The following is a 13280-nucleotide window of genomic DNA, read 5'->3' on the forward strand; positions in this document are numbered from 1 at the left end:
CCAATATGCAAATCTCACATACTTAACACCGTTTCAACTCTGGAGTACTCAGGCACAAGAATCCGAAATAAGACAATTCACCTCTCGAGCTGGCCAGTCCCAAGAGTAAATCATCTATATTACAGATTCCTACCCGACATACATATCTATCTTCCTCGAATCCCATGATAAAGATCTTTACACTTATGGCATGTCTGGTTCATAACTTACGCTCAAACGAGCACTTAGACATATTCATGAAATCAGGACCATACACCACTTGGCCCAAGCTCATTCCGCGCAGAGACCACGCGAACCTGGCTCTGATACCAATTGTAACAGCCCCACTTTCCCCTAAGGCGAACCAAAGGGGTGAGCGGACTGCCTACCCAGCTCTCGCCAGGACTCACGATGCAGACTAGAACTATCTATAGCGATCCGGAACTTACGAACGAGCGTAAACGAGTCAAAATGGTAGAATAACCCAAAATTAAAAAAAAAAGAAATCCGAAGTCGGCCATGAATAGTGACCGACCCGTCAGAACCCAACCGAAATAGCCAACAACATTCACATCTGAACTTTAGCGTTTACAAATCAAAATGACATACAAAAGTTTTCAAAAGTTAATATATACACACGGTTTGCCAAATCAAAAGAGAAAACGCCCCAAAAGTACACTTAGGGTTTTAATACATGAGCTATACAAAAGATATGTTCAACTAGCTCAATTTGGCAGCCATTTGTCAAATCCAGACCAAAAGGGTTTATTTTCCTGTAAGAAAAACAAAAGGAACGGAAAGGGGTGAGCTTGCGCTCAATGAGGTACCAAACAGATAGCATTAAAATCATGGCATTTCACATTTAACAAATCAGATACACATGTCAGATGTAAAGCAAAGGAACCAATGATTCAAATCAGAAGGATACGGGTGGCTCTCAGGAGCCAAATTTCCAGCGCAATACTTGATCCAAACCGGTTGACTCTCCGTCAACGTATATAGAACCAATGCGTCCGTAGACCCCTCTTATCACCGAATTCCGTCCACCAAACACCCCTTTACGGGCCCGCTCACCTCAAACGAACAAAATGGTAATACTCGAGTATACCCGGAATCAAGGGTCTCAATACCCAAAATCCCCGAACAGACTACCGTGGTTCGTTATCTAATCGTCCAGGCCCTTGCCGGCCCGACTCGAATAACTTAGCCACAGGATTGAGCTCATAGGTCATAGAAATCCGAACAGATGCAGACACAGATAACAGATTCAAATGTTGCATAGTAAATTGGCATATGAACAGACTAGAGAACGAGTGTGATAAAGTACACCCTCGTCTCGAACAAATAAACAGATTGCAGAGCAGAAATCAAGTTAAATAGCAATGTAGGGGAGTGGTACACTCACCGGCTCAACTTCAAAAGTTTTTACTTCAGATTGGCCTTAATCGCCAAGAAACCCTAAAATAATCAAAATAAACCAATTGAAGGTTTCATATCCAAAATCGAGTAAACGGAATGCACAAGTGAGGCTCGACTACACGTCGTACGCCTTGCCCAAAAATACTAATGCAAGGGTGCAAAAACATGATTTTCTTGGAAACAAAAGATAACATGAAGACCTAGGGTCAACAACCCAAAAGCCCTTCATTTCCATCAAAAGGCAAATCCAACTTAAAGAACCAAACGGCCTAGAAAATCGGACAGCATTTCCCCTCAATTTCTTACTTTTCCAGCCATTAAGGCTTCATGATTTCCTCAAATCAGTCCCAAAACCTCACACAAAAGTCATCTCATTTCCCAAAAGCCGTTCACTAGGCTCAAAGCAATACAAGTACAAAAGTTAGCTAGGAAATGACCGGAATAAGAGTAAGCCTTAAAACATGCAAACAAGTACAATGAGACTCGATAACGAATCATAAAGCCATGCCAATCACAACCCCAATAGGGTTTCATATACATATATAAGCATAATAGCAAACCAGAAAATCAGAAAATATAACTCATTTGATCAATCAACAAAACAGGTTTGGCCTCCGTATGCGGTAATGGCACAAAATGCGCTACGCTAATCGGATGAGGGCGTAAGACCCACCATATCGAAGCTAAAATACAGGGCTACAACAATGTAGAAGGCCTCTCAGTCCAAATCCTAGCACAACTAGGTCAAATGTGCCAAATACTAAACCAGAATTACCAAAACAGGTTTGCAAAACACACAAAACTGTAATGAACACAACTCAGTCTATACAAGTCCAAATGCCGAAATTCCAAAGGCATAAGCTAGCTAAGACATCCAGCTACATTACATCAGAAGACACCAACTTCAAAATCCAAACCAATGCCAGTCAAAATAGACAATTACTATCGCAGTTCGTACATTCTGTTCACCCAGAACAGCAACAGTAAAAACGGCATAACTCACTCTACACTACTCCAAATGCCCTGAAATTTTGCAGGCACTTCAAACTCATCAATACCTACAACTTTCATGTTTTGATCAAAGTCCAATTCGGCCTCTATCTATGACCTAAAATTTCGGACAGAATGTTCAACCAAGAACCCTAATTTTCCAGAAATTCTTCCAAATTCAAAATTGATTGCAATTTCCTATCATATGCACCTACTAGAGCTAAAGCCCCTTATTACCAACCATAAAAAACAACCACACCATCAAGATCATATGAAACCAGAAAATTCATCATAAAATTGAAAACTCCACCAAAACACTTCAAATCAAGAAACAAGTCACATAATCCATCACTTTAGGTCCCATTAAGCACCATATAAGCATCAATAAGTGTAGTAGAATGTTTAATCATCACTTACCTAAGAAATAAGAGAAGAGGAGTTGTAGACCACCCTAGCCCTTCAAGAAAACTTCACCAAACAACCTCTATCACCAACTAGAAAGATTTTTATGGAGTAGAAATGGATGTAAGCAAATGTTTTTGGGTGATTTGCACCAAGTAGTAGCTAGAACTTGAAGAGTTTCTTCTTCCTTCCTTGCACAAGAGGTTCGGCCAACAAGAGGTAAGAAATGGTAATTTTTTGTGCATTTTTGAGATATTTAACCAATTTTTGGTCAAAAGTCAAAATAGTGAATAGTAACTCTTAAGTCAAAACCAATGTAGTGGTGACACTTGTCACCTACATTAATGAAATCTTATCTTTCTTTTTCCTCTCACATCAATCAATCTCACTCTCTACTTATCTCTTAACACCCGATAAATTTTACACAGTATCCGAAACTTAACCTTATTGGCCGAATTTTTCCGAACTTTTCGCACTAGCGGGTCCCACGTCCAATATATATTCTTAATTTTCTAAAAACTCTCCAATACTAGAAAAATTATCTAAAAACTATAATTGCTCATAAAATTTATCTAGAAAATTTTCCGGATACAGAAAGTGCAGAAAACAAGCCATGAAAAATGAGAAAACCTAGAAAATGCAAATTACGGGTTCTCACAGACGGCGAGAAAAATCTGAGAGTGAAGTTGGCGGCTGGGCTGAGTAGAAAAAAATAGAGGCGTCGGCTAGGTTTTGAGGGAGAGGAACGATCGTGAGAGAGGCCGGGGGAGATAGGAAAAGAAAAATGGAGGAAATGAGAGGAAATTTCTGGGGGGCGGCTGGGGTTTTGGATGAGTTTCAGGAAAACTACGGTGGAAAGAAAAAACAACGGAAGAGGTAGAGATTTGAGGCAGTGGGTAGGCTAGATAGAAAAGGAAAAGACAAGAACTGAGGGTTTCAGAGATGGCAGAAGAAGTAGAAAACGTAGGTAGCTTTAGCGACTGAGTAGAAAATGAAAAGAAAAGCTGTGGAAAAGAGAACCAAAGCAAGGAAAAAGGGAGGAGGAGCTCGAGGAAAAGGCTAGGTGGAAGAATCTCACCGTCACCTGCGGCTGTTCTCCGAGCGAGATCACTGCTCAACGGTATCAAAAAGCTCACTATAAGATTTCTTCTAGCCTTTTTCCTTAGATAACTTCCGTTTAAGAGTTGTGGGTTTTGTTTGGTGTCTGATGAATATGTGTCATCATTAGTTTAAGCCTGTGAACATGGTCGAGAGTTGAAATGGCTATTTCTTGCATTGGTTCCTGATCTACTGCCCAAAGATGTTGCCTTTCTACATTAGATTTTCCTCGGTTGTGTGTTTAGCAGTGATTCGTGAGGGTTGTATGGAGTCTGTGTGTGAGAACCCGTAAAACCCTAATATTTTTCCTAGGGTTTATTTCCCCTTAATTGCATGTTTTCTGCATTTTCTGGCTTAGGAATATTTTCCTGGTGAATTTTATGAGTAATTATAGTTTTAAGATGAGTTTTCTCGTATTGGATAGTTTTTAGAAAATTAAGAATATATATTGGACGTGGGACCCACGAGTGCGAAAAGTTCGGGAAAATTCGGCCAATACGGTTAAGTTTCGGATACTGTGGAAAATTTATCGGATGTTACGAGATAAGTAGAGAGTGAGATTTGATTGATGTGAGAGAGAAAAGAAAGGATAGGAATGCATTTATTAGAGTGCCAAGTGTCAATTTTCCATTGGTTTGACTTTAAGAGTTACTATTCACTATTTTGACCTTTGACCAAAATTGGTTAAATATCTCAAAAAATGCACAAAAAATCACCATTTTTCTTCTCTTGTTGGCCGGCCACCTTGAGCAAGGAAGGAAGAAACTTTCTTCACCATTCAAGCTTCTACTTGTTGCAAATCAACCAAAAACATTGGTTACATCCAATTCCATTCCATACAATCTTACCTTCTAGTGCTAGTAAGTTGTTTATTGAAGCTTGGTTGAAGGTTTAAGGTGTTCAACAACCTCTTCTCTCTTGTTTCTTGGTAAGTGAAGCTTGAACACCCTCTTACACCCTATGAAGCTTAAATTATGCTTAGTAGTGCTTGAAGTGCTGAAATTTCTGGTTTTATCTTGGTTTGAAGTGATTTGGTGAAGTTTTTCATTTTATTGATGATTTTTCTGGTTTAATATGATCTTGATGTTGGGTGCTTGTATGATGGATTGTAATGGTTGGAAATGACTCTAGTGAGTGTGAATTGTGGTTAAATGCAATCAATTTTGGATTTGGTGTGAAAATTGAAAAGTTAGGGTTCTTAAATCCCCTATTCTGTCCGAAATTTTAGGTCATAGCTAGAGGCCGAATTGGACTTTACTCAAAACATGAAAGTTGTAGGTATTGATGATTTTAGTGTGCCTGCAAAATTTCAGGGCAATTGGACTAGTGTAGAGTGAGTTATGCCGTTTTTACTGTTGCTGTTTTTGGTGAACAGAATGTGCGGAACCGCGATAGTAATTGCCTATTTTGACTGGATTTGGTTTGGATTTTGAAGTTGGTGTCTTCTGATGAAATGTTACTGGATGTCTTAGCTATCATATGCCTTTGGAATTTCGGCATTTGGACTTGTATAGACTGAGTTATAGTAATTACAGTTTTGTGTGATTTGCAAACCTGTTTTGGGAATTCTGGTATAGTATTTTGCATATTTGACCTAGTTTTGTTAGGAACTGGATTGAGTCACCTTCTACATTGTTGTAGCTCTGTTTCTTGGCTTCGAAACGGTGGGTCTTACACCCCCATCCGATAATCGTAGTGAATTTGACGCCATTACCGCAAAATAAGGGCAAAACAGTTTTTCTATTTGGGGCCAAGACTAATGCTATTTCTAATTTCTGGTTTGCTATCATGCTTATTTATGCATATGAGACCCTATTGGGGTTGTGTTCAGCATTGTTTTATGACTCGTCGTCGAGTCTCTCTTAGGGCTTGCTTTCATTTTGGTTGTTTCCTAGCTAACTTTTGTACTTGTACCACTTTGAGCCCTGTACGGCTTTTGGGAAATGAGATGACCTTTGGTGTGAAATGTTGGGGCTGATTTGAGGAAATAATGAAGCCTTAATGGCTGGAAAAGTAAGAATTTTAGGGACGGTGCTGCCCGATTTTCTAGGCCGTTTGGTTCCTTTAAGTAGATTTGCCTTTTGGTGGAAATGAAAGGCTTTTGGGTTGTTTGCGCCTAAGTCTTCATGTTACCTTTTTGTTTCCAAGAAAATCATGTTTTCCACCCATGCATTAGTAATTATTTTGGCGAGGCATACGACTAGTAGTCGAGCCTCATGTGCATTGTGTTTACTCGATTCTGGAAGTAAAACCTTCAATTGATTTATTTTGATTATTTTAGGGTTTCTTGGCGATTAAGGCCAATCTGAAGTGAAAACTTTTGAAGTTAAGCCGGTGAGTGTACCACTCCCCTCCATTGCTATTTAACTTGATTTCTGCTCTGCAATCTGTTTATTTGTTCGAGACGAGGGTGTACTTTATCACACTCGTTCTCTAGTCTGCTCATATGCCAATTTACTATGCAAAAATTTGAATCTGTTATCTGTGTCTGCATCTGTTCGGATTTCTGTTCGGATTTCTATGACCTATGAGCTCAATCCTGTGGCTAAGTTATTCGAGTCGGGCCGGCAAGGGCCTGGACGATTAGATAACGAACCACGGTAGTCTGTTCGGGGATTTTGGGTATTGAGACCCTTGATTCCGGGTATACTCGAGTATTACCATTTTTGTTCGTTTGAGGTGAGCGGGCCCGGTAAAGGGGTGTTTGGTGGACGGAATTCGGTGATAAGAGGGGTCTACGGACGCATTGGTTCTATATACGTTGACGGAGAGTCAACCGGTTTGGATCAAGTATTGCGCTGGAAATTTGGCTCCTGAGAGCCACCCGTATCCTTCTGATTTGAATCATTGGTTCCTTTGCTTTACATCTGACATGTGTATCTGATTTGTTAAATGTGAAATGCCATGATTTTAATGCTATCTGTTTGGTACCTCATTGAGCGCAAGCTCACCCCGTTCTGTTCCTTTTGTTTTCCTTACAGGAAAAATAAATACTTTTGGACTGGATTTGATAATCGGTTGCCGACTTGAGCTAGTTGAACATATCTTTTGTATAGCTCATGTATTAAAACCCTAAGTATGCTTTTGGGGCGTTTCTCTTTTGATTTGGCAAACCGTGTATATGTATTATCTTTTGAAAGCTTTTGTATGTCATTTTGATTTGTAAACGCTAAAGATCAGATGAAAATGTTTGTTAGCTATTTCGGTTGGGTTCTGACGGGTCGGTTACTATTCATGGCCGGCTCCGGATTTCATCTCATTTTATCTTGGGTTGTTTTACTATTTTGATTTGTTTACGCGAGTTTGTAAGTTCCAGGTTGAAGCGGATAGCTCTAATCTGATCCGTAGTCCTGGCGAGAGCTGGGCAGACAGTCCGCTAACCCCTTTGGTTCGCCTTAGGGGAAAGTGGGGCTGTTACACTGTGAATACGGAAAAATCTGGTTGCAGTAGCTATTTCCTTACCGTTAGTTGTAAAGCTGCGGTCTTTTGTTGTTATGTTACTTGATAAGCTATGTTAGGGTCTGAAATTTGTTTGGTGTGGATTATATTTCATCCCTAGGCTATAGTTTAGTAGCAAGACCCCAGCTTTGAAAAGAAAAGACATTTACATAGCCTGTACGTTTGAAACGCTGGATAGGTTGTGAAGAAAAGTAGCCTTTTTCATTCCCTTTTTGAATCTGTCTTGGCCCGTCCGGATGTTGGAGTCGTGTTCTGGTTGTTGCTGAAACTTTTGATTTGATTGAAATCTGAGATTTGTTGTTCAGTTCACACACCACATGCATGTCCAAACCAAGTTTTATCCTCGTGTATCTTTGCTGCATCAGAATTGCAGAAAGCATCATTGTGAATAAGAAGGTTTTCGAACCATTTTGCATGAAAGTTTTCCAGAACTTACATAATTTCATTTGAAGTTTTTGTTTGTTGGGATGGTAGTAGTTATGTGTTTTGTTGCTTAGTTTAAAGTTATGATTTTTGGTTGAAAAGTTTTGATCAAAGTTGAATGCTTAGGGTTTGTTTAGAACTTTTTGCGAGTTTCGTGAGTTGCTGTTTTCCTTTTTCCGTGGCTTTGCTCTCTCCTGTCTTGTGCATTCGTGTACTGGGAATTTGATCTACTGGAGTTGAAGGTAGTTGATGTTCTTGTTAAGAGGGTTGAGATTTTTTTTGAAATCGCAGACTGTAGTCATTTTCCTTTCCATCGTTTGTTGAGCAATCAATTTGCATGATGGATATAACTGCGTGAAATAAGCTGCAAATTTGCAGCAGAAATTTGCCGAAGGTTTTAGCCGAAAGTTTGTGCGTTTGGATGGAGGAATTTATGTGATTTCATTGTTCCAGATTAAAGTTTGATGTCTGGTTCAGATTTTTATTATGTTCAGTGAGGAGGAACCTGCACACTTGCACTGAAAACTTAGGAATTGGCAGAAAGCTTCATGCAGTTCTTATGTTTTCCTCCTTGCGACAGTCCACCAAGTGGGTTTCATTGCCTAATGGATCATTTGACCTTATGTTGGAAAGAAGAAATTGGATAAGTGGTGTTTGAGTTTGCATGTTTAGGGTCTAAAACACTTGAATCATGTTCGAATACTTGCTGGAAAATAAACAATTAGGTTGCCGAACCATTTTTGCATGCTTTTCCAGAATTTTGTATGATATCTTTCCAAGTTTTCTGGTCATTTGGATTGTGATCATTATGTAGTTTGTTGCTTAGTTTAAAGTTGTGATGTTGGGTTGAAAAATATCTAATCAAAGTTGTGTATTTGAATCGAAAATCTGGTCTGCGTGATGAAATGGAAAGAAAAGGCGCGGCTGGAAAAAATTGCAGAATGCTTTCGGCTGGAGAAATGAGTTCCTCGTAGCTTGCATGCATGAAATTCCTTTTTAAAATTACATTTCAACCTCACATGTTTCCCCTTATGCTACCAAAGGCCCAATTATGTTCTAATTTCTTGCAATTAGGTCCTAGAGTAATTGCAATTTGAACCATTACTTGACCCCTTCTTTGCTCTTGGACCCGTGAATTTCCCAAAATGTGTTAATTGGGTTTGAGTGATTGGTTAATATTTGCAATTGGGTCCTTGGTAGTTTTTCTATTTTTAAAATTTGATCAATAATTTACTTTTCTTGGAAATTATGCATTATTTGATCACATTTAAGTTGCAATTGGGAAGGATGTGGTAATTTGTTGGTTTAACTTATTTTTTGTGTTTTTATTCATCTTTTACTATTTAATTGGTGCCTTGACCCTTTTATTGTTTTGAAGCTATTTTTCCTTCATTTGATTACCATTGCAAGGGAGGTACACTCTATCCCTTATTTTCACTTTATTTGACCCTATGTGTGCCTATGTGATTTATGTGTTTAATTGCATGCCTTTTGAGTTTTTTCATTTTATTTATTTATTCGCTTCAGTCGTCTTAATTTCGTATATTTATTTTAGCTTCATTTTGGTTATTTAAAAGGCATTTAAGTGCCAAGCTGTAATAGTTAGGTTTATTTTATTTTACTTTATTTATTTTCATTTCCCCTCTTAGATTGTAGTAGGCTTCCCCCGAATGTAATAGTTAGGGCTTTATTTGTTTTACTTGCCTTATGTGTGTTTTGCATGTCTATGTGCTATGTGTTACCGCTTTCTTAGGGTCTTGCATCTAGATATCATGCTTATGTGTTATGTGCTATATGTGATTTATGTGTTTGCATGTTTTTATTAAGTCTTACATGATTTATTTGATTGTAATTAATGATTGGCGTTATCACACTAGTCCAACGCTAGTTGTGATTCATTTCTCGATACCACACTAGTCCCACGCTAGTTGTGGTTTCCTTGTTCGATTTCTCACTAGTCCAACGCTAGTGAGAAAGTAGAAATATGGGCTAGTCCAACGCTAGACCCCTTAGGAGCCCCTTCGCGTGTTAGATCATGATTGCATGATAAAATTACTCCATCTCATGCATATTTTTTCACTTTCTAGGGCCTTTTATCATTTTGTATGATATTTCCCTTATACGTATATCCCTTATCCCTAATTTCCCTATATATATACCCCTTTGTATGATACATGACATTAGACTTGCATTTCATTTTAGAATTATGATTAGGGAAGTGCATTTGCTTGATTAGATTAGGGAATAGCCCCTTGGATATGGGATATGGACGAGTTTGGCTTTTCTAGCCTTAGCACGCTAGTATTCCCTCTAGTAAAAGGGAAAATTGAGTCACGAACATTAGTCCCCCGTTCCCGACATGATGCACTCCTTTAAGACATGTATATTTCTATAATTATTTTTTATTTCTTTTCTTAGAACCTCATACTTTCTGCATTATTCGTGACCTCTCCAAAGAATCCGCATTGGGCATCAGAATTAATGTGATTGGCACCATTCAAGCTTTGAAGAGAAATTTTGCCCCCCGATGCCCTCCTAGGTATAGGGTATGCATTCATATAGTACATCCAAATGTGATGAATCTTAAGGTTAAAACGAGAAAATCTTTGACTAAATCACGCAACTAGCCTTGGCTAGGTCGAAGGGGTGCCTCGGATTTTTATCCTTGCCTTCCCTCTCTTCAAATGTGACTCCCGAATCTTTTTCTCTGATTTTCGTGGAATTGGAGTCGTTTAAAAGGGGTTTTTCTACTTTTTTTCTTTAAAAATTCATTTTTAGGTGACTTGGTACACCTTAACTCGATACCAAGTGGCGACTCCGATTTTTTTATTCGAAAACCCTTTTTAAACTATTATTTTGGGTCAAATCATCGCATTTTCAAGTCCCATCTAGACCCATATTTTTCTTTATTTTCTTTGTAAATCAAAAATCATTTTCCAAATCAAAATTGAATTAAAATTAATTTTCTAGACTCGTCTTTTATTTATTCTTATTTCAAAAAGAGTGAATGGCCCAAATGGTCACTAAACTATTAAAAATGGCACCCTCAGATCACCAAACTTTTTTTGTGGCCAAAAAGGTCACTAAACTCGCAAAAACGCTCCAACGAAGTCATGTTACCGAATTTCAGCGGTTTCTCATCCGGTTACAAGATCCTTGAGTTGTATGAATATTCTAATGGGGGCAAAAATGTCCAACGGTTTATTGGGACAAGTGAACCCATAGAAGCCCACGTCAAAATCAAAATCATTACCAATTCCCCTAAAACTTTGCAGTTCTAACAGCCCCATCTCCGGCTCCTTTCCCCTCAGCTCCTTGCTACTGCTGTTGCTCCTAAATCAAAACCTTCTTATTCTTCTCAATTGCCGTCGCCACTTCTGGAGGCATATATTTCTCATCATGCTTAGCCAAAACCTCAGTGGCCTTAAAATAACATTTCCCACTCCAAATAAACCATTCCATCTTGTGATTGCTACTACTACTATTTCGCTCCTAATAAACCATTCTACCACAACCAAATGCCTTTCCCGGAACAAATCCAGCAACGAAGCCTCGTACTTCACCAAAATATCCATCATTAAGTCTGTGATCATGAACTCCATCTCTGGCGACGAGGGAATCTGCGTCAAACTGCCCTCTAGAACGAGCCCGCCAAGACGGAACTTGGATTTTGAAGGGTTTTGGGAATATTTCACAAGGGCATCGGCTGGGGTGACGTAGAAGACGAGCTGGTCTTGAAATTGGTTGAGAACGATGACTATAAACCTCGCGATACAGCTAAAGGTCAGGGCATAAGTCCATAGCCAGTGGGTTTGGAGTTATCTGGCTCGGGCTTCGATGTCGGATCGATTTGGACAAACAGGTCGAGCTGCCCTAGTGGAGAAGAAGCAGAGGTTTGGGAACAGGTTGTGGTGGTTGGGGAGATAGAGGGAGAATATTGGGTGAGATTCCGAGAAGGTGGTGGTGCTGAAAGAGTTGTGATAATTGTGGTGATGGAGGAAGGTGGTGGTGGTTGTGGTAGCGGCTGGTCAAAGTCGGCAGAGAAGACAGGAGGCTACTCGACAGTCGACAGTGCATTTGGAAACAATCTATGGCTTCACCTGTTCCAATAATTTTTCGGACATTTTTGCCCCTTGACTATATTCCTCAAATCCACATTGCCCATGCCACCGGACGAGAAACCGCTGAAATTCAGTAAAATGACTCCGTTAGAGCCTTTTTGCGAGTTTAGTGATCTTTTTGGCCATAAAAAAAGTTTGGTGGCCAGAGGATGCCATTTTTAATAGTTTAGTGACGTTTTTGGCCATTCACTCTTTCAAAAATGGGGCGTGACAACCTTATAACAGCTATACTACTCATTTACATCCACAATGGTTGGAATAAAGAATAGAATTAAGGGTTTTCCCTTTTCATTCATCGTTAGGGTAAACTAAGGTTTTTACGTCTTTTCGTAGTGTGAGCAATCGGTACGGAGTGTGTACTAAATTTGGTAATTAAGAGTGAGTTTTAGATAAGAAAAAGTGTGTGATTAGAAGTAATAATAATAAGTTAGTGAATTATAAGTGAAACCCTAGTACGTGCGAGTTAAGGAAAAACGGTTGGAACTGACATGTACCGTTCACTACCGATTGAACACACAACTTGACCACCACTTTATTAACTCAACATCCTTGTTATTAGTGCATAAAATATCAGCCTTTTATCAGCTTTAGTTGGCCGAAAATATTGACCAAAATAAAAGGGAAAAGAAGAAAAATTTGAGATGGAATCTCACGACGACACTTGGCGAAGATCAACCCAACTTTGACCAAACAAAAATCCTACCTTCTTATCTCTATATGAGCTTCATTTCTTCCTCCTTTTCTGTCATTATGGCTGAGAGCAAGAAAGAAAAAAAAAGGCAACAAACACTTCATTTCCATCTTGAATTTTGGCTTGATTTGAGTGAAATCTAAATTTCTAAACCGATTAAACTCTCCCTTTAGTACTTAGGAAGCTTTGTGTGGCAAAGTTTTGGAAGGAAAGGTTGTGGTTTTCTCTTGCAAGCAGCCTTGGTGAGGTATTATGGCTTCCTATCCTTTTCTTGCATTTAATCTTGTTAAAGTTTAGTTAGAAGTTTTAAATTTTGCCTTATGACGGTTAATTGGTTAGTTTTGATTGATATAGTGGATTGTTGAGCTAGGCTTTGAGTTGGGCAGTTGTGTTTAGTACTTTTTATATAGCATATGATGTTGATAAGTTTTTATAGGGACTTAGTATGGTGATTTAAGACATAAATGTGAATTTCAAACATTGAATCATCAATTCCAGAATTGTGAATTCAATCTGTCCTTCTTCTGACCAGCTTCATTCGTCCATGTTAGAGGCCAAATTAGGCTTAGGTCAAAACATGAAAGTTGTATAAAATGATGTTATATAGCTACCTGTAAAACTTCAGCTCAATTGAAACACTGTAGCATGTGAAATGTGTGACGCCCCCACTTCTCCCTAAGGCGAACCAAAGGGTATTC

General features: G+C 38.9%; 1 pseudogene; it reads right to left on the minus strand.

Annotated features, from left to right (window-relative positions):
• Nucleotides 1–11103: 11103 nt before the first annotated feature.
• LOC113766398 overlaps nt 11104–13280 on the minus strand; it is a 58956-nt pseudogene continuing 56779 nt past the window's right edge.

The sequence above is a fragment of the Coffea eugenioides genome, chromosome 3 (genome assembly GCF_003713205.1).
Source record: "Coffea eugenioides isolate CCC68of chromosome 3, Ceug_1.0, whole genome shotgun sequence".
NCBI lineage: Eukaryota > Viridiplantae > Streptophyta > Magnoliopsida > Gentianales > Rubiaceae > Coffea > Coffea eugenioides.